The sequence below is a fragment of the Pseudopipra pipra genome, chromosome 3 (assembly GCF_036250125.1).
Source record: "Pseudopipra pipra isolate bDixPip1 chromosome 3, bDixPip1.hap1, whole genome shotgun sequence".
NCBI classification, from domain to species: domain Eukaryota; kingdom Metazoa; phylum Chordata; class Aves; order Passeriformes; family Pipridae; genus Pseudopipra; species Pseudopipra pipra.
The window spans coordinates 91,681,225-91,696,513 of NC_087551.1; the positions used below are offsets into that span (position 1 = coordinate 91,681,225).

The 15,289-nt window shown below is 36.0% G+C and overlaps 1 protein-coding gene across 1 annotated transcript in view; it reads left to right on the forward strand.

Annotated features, from left to right (window-relative positions):
* Positions 1 to 15,289, forward strand: part of COL21A1 (collagen type XXI alpha 1 chain) — a 99,171-nt gene that overhangs the window by 62,241 nt on the left and 21,641 nt on the right. The gene's annotated exons all lie outside the window — the stretch shown is intronic.

Below are 15,289 nucleotides of genomic sequence, written 5' to 3' on the forward strand. Positions count from 1 at the left end.
AGTATAAATATATTTATATATATCACTTTGGTTGTCTCTCTCTCGTTTCGGGTTTTCTTAGTTTTTTTTCTCCCTCTTCTCCCTGAGGTTTGGGGGGGGGGGGACTTCTGGTGGTAGGGTTTGGAGACTTGACAGGGAGCCAGCTTCAAACCATATCATTTATGAAATAGCCATCTTATGATCCCTTTTGCTTTAGCAAGAAGAGCATGGTTGTGAAATGAACTCATCTTGAGGCAGCGTCTAAGGGGCAACTGACCAGGATGGAGCACCCCCTGAACTCCTATTGCCTCTAGCCTTTGAGAGGTGTGATTCATTTTTGGGCAGAATACTTTCTGGTATATTATTACTCTTATTAATGCCCGAAGTTGTAAACAGGAAAAAGTAGGTTGTAAAGCTAAGTAAATAATTCCAAGTCATGTGGTTGTTTTCCCTCAGTAGTATTATTTGGAACTTAAGTTAACCAGGGCATCCCAGTTCCACCCACTCTGTGTAAGAGTAACATGACAGTATGGAGAGAATAATTTAGATAGCATTTAGTAAAGGTAGTAATCAAGCTCATTTTGCTGATGACAAAAAAAGGCCATGCTGTCACTTGAATAGTTTAGTCATCTATCTTACTGATGACAAGCTCTTTTGATAAATGCTTTTTTCTTTTTTTGAGGGGCCAACTGTTTAAAGTATAGAATAAATCAAGATTTATTTGAGCTTAATTTCAGCCTGACTGTCCTTTTTAACATAGGTAGAGTTTTGTCAGAGTTTGATTTCAGTGGAAGCTCCTTGTGTTTACAATTATGCAGATGGGAACTCTGAAGTGAGTGCTTGTGGGTAAAGCTGGCAGGACATTTGTAGCGCTCTTCTAAGCCTAGCATATGCTCTCCTGCCACAAGTAATATGTCTGAGCATTTGCAACTGCTCATGTTTACTCTCCAGAAATCATATTTTTCAGAAATACAGCTGCAAACACTTAAAATGGTAGAGTTTGCCCTCAATATTTAGGTCACATCACAAGACCTCAGATGTGGCCTTATTTGTGCCAGCGATAGCAACGTATCACTACTTTCAGCTTTTGACCTGACTCCCACTGTTATGCCTATACTCCTAGTTTGTCTGTTGATCTTTCCTAACTGCATCAGGAATGCCAGATCTAGATCAATGCATTCTCTGGAAAAATCTGTGTTTTATGCTAGGTAATGGTAGTAGAATTATTTTTGAAGTGTATTCAAGGTACACTACAAGATACAACAGAAGTTGCAGTATTTTATTCATAAAGCAGAAATCCTGAAAATAAACTGATATAGCCAGGTATCCTGTATGTTTGGAAAGCAAACCTAAAGTTAATGTAATTCTGCTGTATCTAAAGCCCTGCTGAGATTGATCAAAACAGGAACCAAAGAAAGAAGATTCCTGATGTAGTTATGTAGTGGCATGAAGATCAAAGTAATTTTTTTTGTTATTAATTTTCTCTCTGTGTCATGTAATGTTTTGCTTGATGCACTTTATGTTGATGTTATGTTGGTTTGTACCAGTTTTAGTTAATAAGATGACATTTACTCAGCATTTGTATTTTATATTTGCATTTACATACTGAGTTATGAAATGCTTCAGATAAAAACAAACCTAAAAATTCTGTTATATATCTATACAATAGGCCTTATGAAAAAAATTTCTTTCTGAAAGTGTTACTTTATTTTTTTATGCAACTAGTCTAATTATTGTATTTCTATGTTTAATCTTCTGGTAGATTAAAAAGATCCTGTCGTATTTCTGGTGCTCGAAAGATCATGTGTTGTGTGAATTTATTATTTATGGAAATGTTCCATAGATACTCATTCTGATTTTATATTGTCTTAAATTTGGCACTCCTATAAAGGACCACTCTCTTTGCAAGTAGTATATAAAGAAGAAATTATTTCCTGTCAGTTTTTAAGATAAAAGATATCGGGAGATTCAAGAAACTGGTTGTGTGAGTTTATCAAAATTCTTAGTTTCAGATCTGATGTTCATCCACTAGTCTGAGATGCCTTGATAGTAGAAGCTGAACTCTGCTGGCCTACTTTTCAAAAGTGTCAGCATTACAGTCATAACGGATGTACGAACTACCATTTTCTCTGCAGATGATGTCTTGTGGGTCTCAGAAAAATACCTTATTTCTTTTTTCTGGCTTTTACCTCTAAATACATTTATGAGTGAAGTGAAATTGATACTTGGCTGGGGTGGTTTTTTTAATATATAAACAGCTGATTTTGGTAGGTATATGCCATTCATCATTATTTCTTTCCAAGTAGGTTTGGTTAATTGAATTAGCTTTTTCATTGTTATATCTTTATTCTTTCTTCCAATTTCTGAATTGTTGAAATAGACAGGGAAGAGTCTTGCTGATGACTTTCTGAGTGCTGGAGCTACTATAACAGATGTTTTTAGTCTTGTTCTCACTTGAGGAAGTGGAGATGACAGCTTTGACTGGGTAATACTTTCAACGATCATTCATTAATTACATAGTGGTTGCTGTAAGCTCAAACACATTTTTTTAGACTGAATGCAGGTTTTTCTGTCAAGTATAATTTTTAGGTTCACTTTAGGTGGATGTATTTTTAGCCAACTTTATTTGCAATGTGGGTTATCTTCATTCTGACTGACAAGTTATTTTAACTAGATTAATTCCATACTACGTTTATAGCAGAGTTAATTGCTGTTCAGAAGATAAATATGAAAGTGGTGCTGTAATGGAACAGGTAATAAAGACTTCTAGAATTTCACACAGGCTAATCTGAGTTACTTTATTATTCCCAGTTGACAAAAATTATATAAAACATGACAGTATAGTTGCTGATCCGAAGTGTATTGAAGTCAATGGAAAGATTCCCATTGAATTCAGTCTGGACTGGGGCCACAATAAATGCTGTAAGAAACTTGGACCCACTGACCTAACACTTGGAAAATAATGCCTGCTTTTCTAAGGTAAAGCTAACAGTTCTCACCCATCTAATTCTCACTTTCTGACGGTTCTTTGTGATTTCTAATTTCTAAATTTCTTTTCTCACACAGTATGAAATTACATTAATTATATAATTTTCCAGAATTGTAGTAACTTTTTTGGTTTTGTTTTGTCTACAGAGACTTGGGAAAATTATTTTTTATTTTTTCAGTTAATGCCATTTTCTATTTGATAACTTTGGAAAATCAGGCAGAGAAGCGGTGATGTACCTTGCTGAAATTTCTTTAAGACTATTTTATAAATGTCAAGTTAACAAAGGGAATTTCTTAGAAGTTGTAAGGAAATATAGAAGGAGCTCTAGTTGTAAACCTACTATGGACATGAATGGCATATGCTATAAATAGTTATAAATGGTACTCAGAGTAGTCTGTTTTCTGCTTGTATTCTGTAGTGACCTTTTTATGGCTACCCTGGCACTTTTCTTGCTAATTCATATGCTGATAGAAGTCAGATGCCAGCATTCCTCCTCCATTGCAAATGGTTTGTAAACACAGCGATAGAAATACCTTTAACCAATGTGTTGTACCAATTTAAAATCTCACTACTGACTTTATGAGCTGTATTATGATAAAGAGATGCTTGTCGTTTGTTAAAATATATCTTAATAATTTGTTAATCTTTTATATGTTAAAAAGACTGTTAAAACAATGTGATTTTGAAAGAATTGTCCTGCAGTGAGCACTTGAAGGTGCAGCACTGTTAAAGAGTTCAGTAACTACTTCTAAGCACAAAATTAGCAGTAGAGATTATTTATTTATATTCCATGACTGATTCCAATGCATTAGTCCTGTTTATACACAAAACCATAAGTTCTTCTGAAGAGTCTAATTTCTTCTATGCATTAAAATAATTTGCAGTATTTATTGGAAATTTTTATATGGAGACTTTAAGCTTGTATTATACTTCTTGGTTATCTGTACCAGAAAGTGAGCTTTAATTCCCAGATGAGTGCTTTGACATAAGCTTATACTGTCTGTAAGAGTAAGACACATGTTCCACCTGTGTTTTTTTCCACTGAGGGAATGATAATACTCACTTCATACTGTAGCTTCAGCCTTCAACTGTCATGTTTTCAGCTTGGCTTAGATGGAGCCTAGGGATCTGGTTTGAAACTAAGAGTGAATTAACTTGGTGGTATGGATGTGTAAGTTACCTATCAGATATCATCTCTCATGATAATATTCCTAAAAAATACATATAAATGTTTGCCCATTTACCTGCTCGTGCATTTAGGAAAACAGAGGCCTTCGTATCAGGTGCAGAGACTGCAATATGCATGTGCTTACAAACATCACTACCTTTTTTCTGAGCACCAGAAACTAGGTTTTCCTGTTATTAATATTGGAGTGGGCCTTTCTATAGAGATTTTGGTTTGTATTTGAGCATTATAGCTATACAACTTGATTAAGTGGGAAAAAATCAGCTTACTTATTCAAAAGCATTTCTTATGAGTTTTTTTAAGTTACTTTGAGCAGATGATGTACAGATACATTTCAAGTATATTAGTTAACATACTACTGCTTGGACCAAAAAAAAAAAGAAGACATTCTTAAAAATTACTTGACTTGTTCAAGTGGAGATTTTTGAGAAATTGAATGGACAAATCCACAGCACTGTAAATTGATTCTGTATTCTTTATCAGAAATTTTTCTCCCAAATATCAGTTAAAAACGAGATTGTTTGCTGAATTGGCTTAAATTAAGGAATTAAAACAATATACTCTGTGTGTGTATATGCATGTGCACACAGAATCAATCAGTTAATTCACCCTGCTAAGCAGAGAATAAGTACTAAAGATCTTAAAAGATCTAAAGTGCTTAACATTCACTTCCTTTGACATGTAATGTTTAAAAAAGGACTCATTTGCATTCTTTTGGATCCACCTGATGTCAATAATAAGGCATTCCTGAACTAGTGTACTAATTTCATGCAGCCAAGAAAGGCTTTTCTGAAGGAGAGGCTTGAAGAGAATGTTTGACCCTGGTATATGTTGCATATTGGGCTGGTGTCTGTATATTTTAGTGCCAGGAAAGTTGTTGTTTATACTTCCAGTAAACAGTGTTTCACATCTGCTAATTAATCTTAAAACAACAATATCTCTCCCTTATTCTTGCCTTACAGTTTCCTTCTCAACTCCCACAGTTTTCAAGGAACATGTCAAGAACTGTCAAATCCTTCTGTAATATAGATAACACATTTGAAATTACATCTTTAACAAAATAGATTTTGTATATTTCTCAACAGAAAGATTATTACTGGGATCAGAAAAAAAAAATGCTTAGTGAAATAGTTATGAATTTGAATGAACTTCTGACAGCCAAAGTACCCAACAGTCCCTCGTGGGCAGCAGCATCATCACATGATTTTGGCCCAAGTTATTTATATATGCACCACCTTTTAACCAAAATACGATATGACAAAGTATTTGAAATAATCGAAGTAACATTTTTTCAGTTTATTGGGAAGAAAGAGCAAAAAACGGGAAAAAAAAAAGTTATTTTGTAACAGAGAAGGTTATTTCACCAGTAAACATCCCATTTGTGGATTTAAAAGGAGTTAAAAGCAAGCGAGATGCAATACATTTTTTTCTCTTTATATAGTTTACCACATCACAGATAAGAATGGCCTTTTTGTATTACTTATGTTTGTAATTCACAGGAATTTTCTTCAAGATTATTGCTCAGCAGTAATCACACAGAAAGTGTCATGTCTGTTGGAACATGTTACACTGCAAAATGCATTGATAACGTGCATGTCCTAAGTGGCAAATCACTACACACTGTGCTTATTGCAGTCTTTCAATGTGTGAGGCCTCAGAAGCAAGCTATGGAAAATCAAGATGGATCTGGATGTTTTGGTGTTATTTTAACATACGCTGCAAAATAGAAATGTTTTGAGTCTTTGAATATTTTTAAGACAATAAAATTTTAGCTCTAAGTTAATCATTTATGATGAATAAAAACAGAGTATATGTAGGACTTTTCCCCCCCATTTATGGTGTATACATGCAAAATTCAGACTAAACTTTTTAAACTGACCATTGGTAATTCCACATAGTCATGGGCAATGCTATAGGGGCTAATGCCTCATACTGCAATTTCATATTTCATTTTTAGGCACATGCAGTGTCAATTCTCACTGGTTTGTATCATTGCGTTTTGACATAACAGTAGTATAAAGTGTGATTTGTATCTTAGTAGTATGACTCAAAGACAAATTCCTAAATATATTCAAATTCTCATCTGTAGAGATTCTCATCTGCAGATGTGGTGTTTCAGGTTTCTAGGGAAAGTGCCCTCTTCTCTGTAAGAATGGTGTCTCTTTAAATCTTCATGCTAGGGCATAATCAAAAGAAGAGAGGTCTCAATACCTTTAACACATCCCCTAAATACTTCTGTCTTCCCTTCATAATACACTTTGAACACTAAGAATTAGCATTTTCATTTACAGCCTAGATAAATATGTGCTGGAATTTCTAGTGACTCTGAAGACTAAACAGAAACTTCCCTCAGCTGATTACTGTACTTAAACCCAGACATAAAGAGCAGGCTATGAATAAAGAAGACACTCAGACTGTAGCAGACAATAAATATTTATTATTTCAGTTGATTTCATTTGCACATGGCTGTTTTATTCTGTGCTTCCCAACATGTTTATGGCAAGTTCCTTAACCACAAGTAGAAAGAAGTTTACCAAAAGGATCTTTGGCTTTCCTTCCTCTGATCCAACTTCAACAGAGTAGTAACAGTGTAGCCAGTTTTCTAGCCAGTTATCATTCTTCTTCAACATCAAAGAAGCCAGAGAAAAGACTTGTTCTACCTGTGTCCTCCCAGAAGGTTTGAGTTACAGCCTCACATGGTCAGGCTGGTGATGTGAAGCAATCTAGCTGTAACTCCTTCAGAGCTCCAAGTGCTATATCCGGGCATCAAATCTACAGTCTATATTCTGATAATTATCCAGAACAATTTTCGTTTTATCTCATATAGTCGAGTAGACATATTTAGTCTATTTCTTTGATATGGTTATTCTTTGATATGAAACTATCCCATCATTAAATATTTGTCTCAAATAGGAGGGATCTTTTTCTTTTGAAATTGCCCTTTTGTTTTGACTGGGTTAGTTTAGGTTTATAGATTAATTAAATTAATTTGAATTGAACCTCTCCAGCAAATGTGCAGGAGAAAAATAAACAAAGAACTTAAAGCATGACTTCTTTTTAAGTTTTGTGTTCAAGTGGTAGTTGGGCTGTCAACGTAATTAAGTACTTGTTATATTCCTTCCATGTGTCCTTCATGATCAACAGCATTGCATTATTCTTGTGCAGGGTCATGTCAATTGTTGAAGATAGATTGTCACGTACTTTGTAGTGTAGAGTTAGGAGAAAATACAGAGAAGTTTAGTAAAGGAGATCTGCATTATTTGTGAGCCTTACAAATCCTTTCATTGGAGAAACCACATTAGTATTGCTTCTACTCAATACTTTTGCTATAAAGATGATGATAGTTTTGTAACTGAGATCAGTTGGTTCACCTCACTTTAGGAAGCAGCAAAGACAGTTCCTATCCACAAAGAGATTTAAATGTGAAATTGAGAAGCTGATGCTCAAGTCTCAGGCACTCAAGTATATATAGCTCTAAAAAATGTAAGAAAATTTGGTACAGTGGGTATTTTAATTTTTTTAATCCTTACATATTGAAATTACTGTGAATTGAAGCTATGGAAAGTCTTGTTGGAATACAATCTGGCTTCTCATTCATAACAAAACAAAAACTTAAACAATCTTCGATCAGAGTGAATTTAAATCCATTTGTAAGGTTAACTAATGTTTCTGCTAATATTTTTAAACCATTTAGGACACAACCTTTGGTTCTTTTTGTGCAAATTAGTTTTTGCTTTAGTAATTGGTTTTAGTGATTAAATTTAGTCTTAGTGTTTGCTGTGTGAGCCAAGGTGTGATTTTCTTTCTTTGTGCTCTGAAAGGGTGTGGTCCCAATCTCTGCTCCAACTTTTCTTAGCAATTTCTTAAACAGGTAATGACTGCAAACAGACTCAGACTAAAGGAATTATCACAGAACTTTTTCTCTGAGAATGTATAGAAGTGTGTAGAAAATGATTTTTTTTCACCTATTATTTACTACCAGATTCTGTCTGTCAGAGCTTTTGGGACTCCTTAGCCAAAAATGCATGCTGGCCCATCCTACTTAATAGCCAGCAATGGACCAATTCTCTAGGAATTTTACAGTCCTTTTTGGAACACAGTTATACTGTTTTCTTTTGCTGCATCTTGTGACCAATTTCACAGTATGCACCATATGGAAAAAAAAAAAAAGAAAAATACATGATTTGTTGAACTTACTCACTGTTAATTTAACTGAGTGGTTCCTAACTATGGGAAAGGGATATGGCCGTAAATTGTGTCCTTCTGCATCTGTGTGACCTGTGTGACCAGAACTTGTTGGTTCCATGTTGGGTGCAAGGAGCAGATCAGCAGTCACTGCCCTTTGAGGAGGTTCTGCTGTCCTCAGCCTTCCCTTTCGTGTGTGTGAAAGGTGCTCAAATGGTGTAATAAGTTTTTCTCTATATTTTAAGTAGTGGAGAAATTTTAAAGCATTTTGAAGGCATGTAACTGCTTGAGTATCAGTGTGTTTACATGTGTGTCAAACATGAGTCAGTTCGTCATCTTCTAGAAGTCTGTAAGCTTTTTAGACAGATTGGATGTTGGGTTTCACAGTCTCTAAGGCTGATGCCAGCATTACAGGCAGCAGGAAGGCATCGTCATGTCACCTGAGGGCTGGGAGCTCTGATTTTGTCTGCCCACCTTTGGATCCACAGATTTGATAGGTCTGGTACTCACATTATATTGTAGATTGTTTACAAGAAACAGTAACACCAATTTCAGCCTGTGAAAATATATACACAGTTTTCATTTTCTATTAGTATTTCCAGCTTTCAAATTGCAGTTTTCCAAGGTCTGTGTTGTTGGCAATGCAATTGGGGTCACTGTTCCACGTTTAGCATGTGTGTTCTATTTCTAATAACTGTTTTGCTGAAGTGTTTGAAAACTCCAGTCTTATAACTGCAGATATCTTGGTAATGCCTTTTCCTTTCCTGAATTTAATTTAAAGCTGCTATGCTAGTCTGGTGGATAGTCATTATGTCTGTAGGAATGCTTCTTTGTATTTAGCTTTTTTTTTTGGTCATTAATTCCAGCTACTCAGTAGTAGCAGATGGGGCTTCATTGAATTTGTTTTCCATATATTTTGCTACTTTGCCCGGTAGCAAATTAACCAAATTATCTAAATTTGGTTTATGTCTTTCATTCTGTTAAGATTATTAAGGATTTGCTGTAATCTTTTATGAAGCATTTTGACTATTGTACTTTCATCCAAATTTTGGCTACACTTTTACTTTTTTGCATGCTTCCAGTAAAACTTTCATGTATCATCAAGTATGCTTTTTCAAGTAAGGATCAGTAATACGTAAACAGTCATATATTTCAGATGTTTAAGGGGATCATGAGAACATGTGAACAGATAGATGTTGTTTGTGAATCTCCTTCTGTTGCTATAATTCATGTAATGTCCTTTAGTGTCTTCCCAGAAGATTTTCCAGAGTGGAAGGAACCATTGAATTGAAACATAATTCAGAGAATGCATATACACTAGAAGAGTCATCTTTTTATCAGAAAAAAATATGATGATCATAAAGATAGTTATACTAATGTTCTCTACATCTGCTTGGGGAATTGACCGCAAAGCAGTTTGCTCTGAAGAGCTTTTGGAAATACTCTATAATTTTGCATCTTCCAGTGATAGAATTTTATGATTGTGGATATATTACCTGTAGCCTAGAAGCTCCTACTTTGCATAGTAGGCCATACTGTCCTATGAGGCACTGAAGAGGTGGGGAATATTAAAGACAGTAACAGAAAATGAAGAATAGAATAAGCTAATACATACTAATATTAGGAGTAAAATAGGTTTTGGTTTGTTCTGGAAAAAGTTTTTGCACGTGGTTTTTCTGCTGTTTTCAAGCATAAAGGTAAACATGGTGGGGATACAAATAATCCATGATACTAGCTAGAAAAAGGTTGGAAGTATTTTGAGAAACATAGCTTGTTTCTTAAGTAAAAATGCTTACACCTCGTTGACCCGCATATAAAGCCTCAGGCAATTTCCTTAATGGATTTTTTGTGGGCCTGCATGGAAGATAATCCATCTGTTTGATATAATCCAAAACAAAAATAGACACCTCATGATTAAAGAAAGCTACAAGAAAATTTTTCCAGGGATTATGAAACCATGTTCCTCTTACAGTTAAATCCATTCTGTCTGCCAGATATTATAAAAGAATGGAAGATTTATTTAAATTGCTAAAGCTGGGATAAAATAGAATATTTACACAGAATTTTATAAGTGTTGTAATTGAAGCTCATCATCACAATAGAAACAAATTCATACTTTTGGGTGTTCTGAAGTCCTAGTGTTGTGGGAGACTTCAGCTGAGGAAGACTGTGCAGCTGAGAAAGACTGCATCCATGGATTGAGTTTTATACCAAGATGAGCTTCATTCTGCCATGAAGTTTGAGACAGACAAGTAGACATAAAGGTGTGTGGGGCTTGGTTTCCTAGGGATTGGCACCAAGAGCCCTTGGAATTGTATGAGGGCAACTGCAGCATCTGACCTGCACGACACAGTTTTTAGAGCAGTGGCATCTTTTCAAAGGGTAGATATGCTGTCCCACAGCACCTTCAATGACACCAGAGATGATTTCAATTATCTACATGGCATTCAAATGTTACTTTAGGTCCTGGGGGTACCCTGCAAAGCCTCCCCAGGTCTGTAACCAGAGCTTAGAAAGCTGACAGGCTTCTTTCTGGGTACACAGGAGTGAGTCGGGGTGGAAGACAAATGATTAAACAAGCAAAGGAGGCTGAATAAAGGGTAAGGACAGCAGTGTCTCAATAAATAAAAAATCTTGGTTAGCTGCCAGACTAATACACGATCACATTAGTTTTTAGGCACAAACTCAGCAGTGTGTGATAAAACTGCAGCTGAGAATCTCTAGAATAGATATGATTTTAAACCAAGGAATTAGGTCTCTTGCTGGCTTTAAATTTCATGTGATTATAGCACTTGCTGATTAGGGTGAACAAAATGAATAATATTACAGGCTTTTATGGTGTAAGGGAAGACTTCCCATTTAAGGGAAAATTTCAGATAAAGGAGGAAGGCATTTGGATGAATTAAAGGTAACTGACAAAGTTAGATTCATGGTGTTGAAAGAACTAAGGCAGTGCTTATGATTAACTTAATTTTTAAATGTGAAGAAGCACTGAATGTGTTACATAAAGTTGGATGTAAAAGTAAAAGGGGAGCAGATTTCTTGATTTGGAAGTATAAAGATAATGTGACATATAAAGACAGAAATCACTACAGCACAGTAGATGCTTTGATTTTTTAGCTATTCTGGCTAGAAATGTAATGCTACATTTTCTTGGTATTATAGCTGCATATATGATAAGTACAAACCATTTAACATGTGTTTTCTGGAAAGACAAGGAAAAGAAAATTTAGAATTACAATCCCTTTTCTTATTTCATATGAACAAAATGTTGCTTGATAGCTTTGCAAAGGACATCCCCAAAGGCACTTTTTTTTTCTGTAGGCCAGTGAATCATGAATTATTCCATAGCATTGATTCTGTTACTCCCAGTGAGTGGCAGCTTTCCCATTTGTAACAGTTCCAAACATTGTTTTTCCCTTAGTGGCAGAAAAATTGCATGATGAATGTGTTTCATATTAAGTTTTGATTAAACACATGCGTTTGTAATAATTTTAGTTGCAATATACTCTTCAAAAAAAAAAAAAGATATTTTTATCTTGCAAATGGAGTCAAAGTGGTTGCTTTGCAGTATACTTTAAAATAAACATACATTTTTTTCATAATTAAAGTAAGGTTTCTTTGGCAGTTTAGTTAGTGTTCTAACTAGTTAGTTCTGTCACCCTATTAAACATAACAAAAAAAGTGCCTCATTACTCATGGTGGACTGAAAAAATGCACAGATTCTGAAGATTTGTACTGCATATGAAATCTCTGTTTAGGAACAAGATATGTTTCCAAAGCTTGATTTGGCTTTTGACCTGGAAGTTAGGGAAGAAACTCATGATATCTAAACTACTTTTTAACCTTGTCTTCTGAGTTAGTGCAAATAATTCTAATGGGCATAACCAGAGATTATCCATGTAAAAGAAAGTAATAGATTGAGATAGATCATGAGAAGGAACCAAATTTAATTTTTTAGGCATTCGGGAGCTGATCCTATAGAAATTAGTCTTTATAATTACTGAACCATGGAAGCTACATAGAAAAATAATTCTTTTGGGAAATATCATTTTTTATGACCAAATCAGCCACTTCATTCTCCTCTTTTTGTGCCAACTGACATGTGGAGAGTAACTGAAAATCTCCACCGCATGTACTGTGGGAATCACTTACATCAGCATAAGTGATAGATTCATTCTTAGCTGAGTGAATGTCAATGAACCATAAGAGAATTTTAAGGGTCTGGACCAGCTCTCACTGAAATAAGAGCCTAAGTTCTGTATACTTCAGTAGTGCAGACTCAATCAGAAGGGGAAGAAGAGGGAAAAAGAAAGGAAATATGACTTAATTTTACAATTATTATTCTTGGAGTTTTATCTTTGTCACTAATATAAAGTTAAATGTCTTGTATCAGCAATTTATTTTAACCAAAAAAGATCAACACAGCTCAACAGGACATTGTGTTTCTTCTTCTAGGCATGCTTATGTAGTGGTAAGTCATTTGCTGTGTTGGATAAGTATGTGGAACTCTCTTCTCTCAGCCCTCCAAATTGCATAGAGATGTAACCATGGAAAGCTTTGGTACATCCTTTCAGGAAGAGAAGGTTGCTGCCTAGTGGGTGGTTTTTTTCAGCATATATGAAATTCTGTTTTGTATTATAGGTACAGATATCATAATTTGGTTTTATATTTTACAGCTACAGAAATAAATAATTAATTAAATGTTATATTAAATAACTATACTGAGAACTCATGGGTGAGTCTGAAAGTTCCTAAATGTAGTGACAAATAAGCCCTATTTCCTATCTCTCTGTTTGTGCAAAAGATCTATAGGAGAGTTTTGGACAAAAGTTAAATAAGAAAAGTTATGTTACATAATGTGAGTAGAAGTCTCAGAATGAGGCATTGTTTTCAAGTTCTTTTTATTACATTATTTGATGTCTTTTTTAAATGATAGGTACATTGGAATTTTGATGACCTGTAAAATGCTGAAGTTGTCATTGTTAACTCATGTGCCATTGACCAATGACTTGTTTCTGCTTGGTGGGGTCATTATTAACTAGAATTGGGTGTAAACTGCAGAAGAATGGAACTATCTTTTGCACAGATGTAACCCATAAGGAAGCTATCAGTTGTTACTTTCATGTTATTTTTTTCCCATAAAATGCATCTGTTTTGGTGGGCTTAGAACAGTCCTCTTGTCTTCACTGCAGCATATTCTTTTCAATGTTAGATTAAAATGCAAAGTCTTTAAAGCAAATTCTTGCTGCAGATTAGTGATGGTACCAGTAAGAACAGTGTTTGTCCAACAAATTTTAATTGTTTTACCTGAGAGAAAAAATAGACTAACTGAATATATACTACAGTTTGAAGCATACACAGAGTTTTGTTTTAATGCTGAATTATGTTCAATTAAATGCTCACTGTAAGAAAAATGTGAGATATGCTATAGGGCTGAATAAGCAGTGATGCTGAGGGAATGGCAGAGATCTTCAGGTATTTATGGAGGTGGAAGCTGGTGTATCTCAAATACAACTATAGCCACCTCTTTACAGTCACTGTATTTTAGATAACAAAATATGATTTGTCATACGGATGGTTCTATTGACCAGGACTTTTGCTTTAACTTATGTGGGAAATCTTCATTCATTCATGGCTAGGCTTCGCGAACGAAGATTTGGGAAAGGCTCTACCCACATTTGTTACAAGCATGCTGGTGGCTTATGAGGCCAATACGAGACAGACATATCCTCTGGATCCCTTTCCCCACCTACGACGTGGGGGAGCCCAGTTCTAGTTCCTTCTCCATCTGAAGGACCATTCCGATGTCTTGAAAGGACGGGGAAAGGGAACTCCAGCGGAAAGGGGACTCCAGCGACAGGGTTTTTCAGGCCCCGAGCCTGGAGGGGAGAGGTGCCCTGCCCTCCCCCTACCACCCACGTGGCTCCATGGCAGGCACAGAGACAGCACACCTGGCGTGGAGAGGAGGCAAGAGAGAGTTTATTGTTGGGAAGGGGTTTATAAAGCTTTTAGGAGGGTCAAAGGGGACCAATCACAAGTTCAGGGTCACACAGAAAAAACCATCAGGTAAAGGGTCAACAGCCAATAGGAATGGGTTAACAAAAGGACCAATGGGACACCTCAGGACACCTTTCCCAGGACATTCCTGCATGGGAGATAACAGTTGCTGTGGGGGGTGTTGGGAAGAAGAAACACGTGTTTGCAAAGAGACCACAAAGAGCCAGTTTAAGACATGTTTAAACAAGTTTTCCCATGTAATGCAGCTTTAGTGCCACAATATCCGATTGCAAAAGGCACAGCAGAAAGACTCCTTAGATGGTATATTCTGCAAGACACAGTTCTTTCTGTGTTGCCTTTTCTCCTCGAGAGTGATCCTGTGTGTGTTCTCAAAGGAGACAGCAGCGTTATAGATGGCGTGTCTCCAGGCCTCCCGATTTGAGGCCAGAGTAGACCAATATGGTCAAGGTTGAGATGTTGTTTCAGGGAGTCCTTGTATCTCCTCTTTGGGGCTCCTCTCATGCGGCAGCTGGTGGCAAGTTCACCATAGAGCAAGATCTTAGGGAGGCGGTGGTCCTTCATCCTTGAGACGTGCCCTGCCCATCACAGCTGTGTTCTCATCAACATGGCCTCAATAGTTGTGACTGCTGCTTGTTCTAGAACAGATGTGTTGGTCACAAAATCTGACCAGTGGATGTTTAAGATTGTACGGAGGCAGTGTTGATGGGGAATCTTATGGATAATGTAAAGTGGTTTCTTTCCCTGTGTCAGGCCAGGTTTTTGGGCAAGCAGGAGCATGTGAGCCTGCCCAGTGGCAGACACGGACTCCTGGAACGAAAGCAATGGGGAGCAATGGAATATTAGTGTTTCACTTTTACCCCAGATTATATAGTTTGCATGTTTCCAGCTGAAGCTGTTTTCTCTCATGTGTTTTTTTGGTGGTTGGTTTT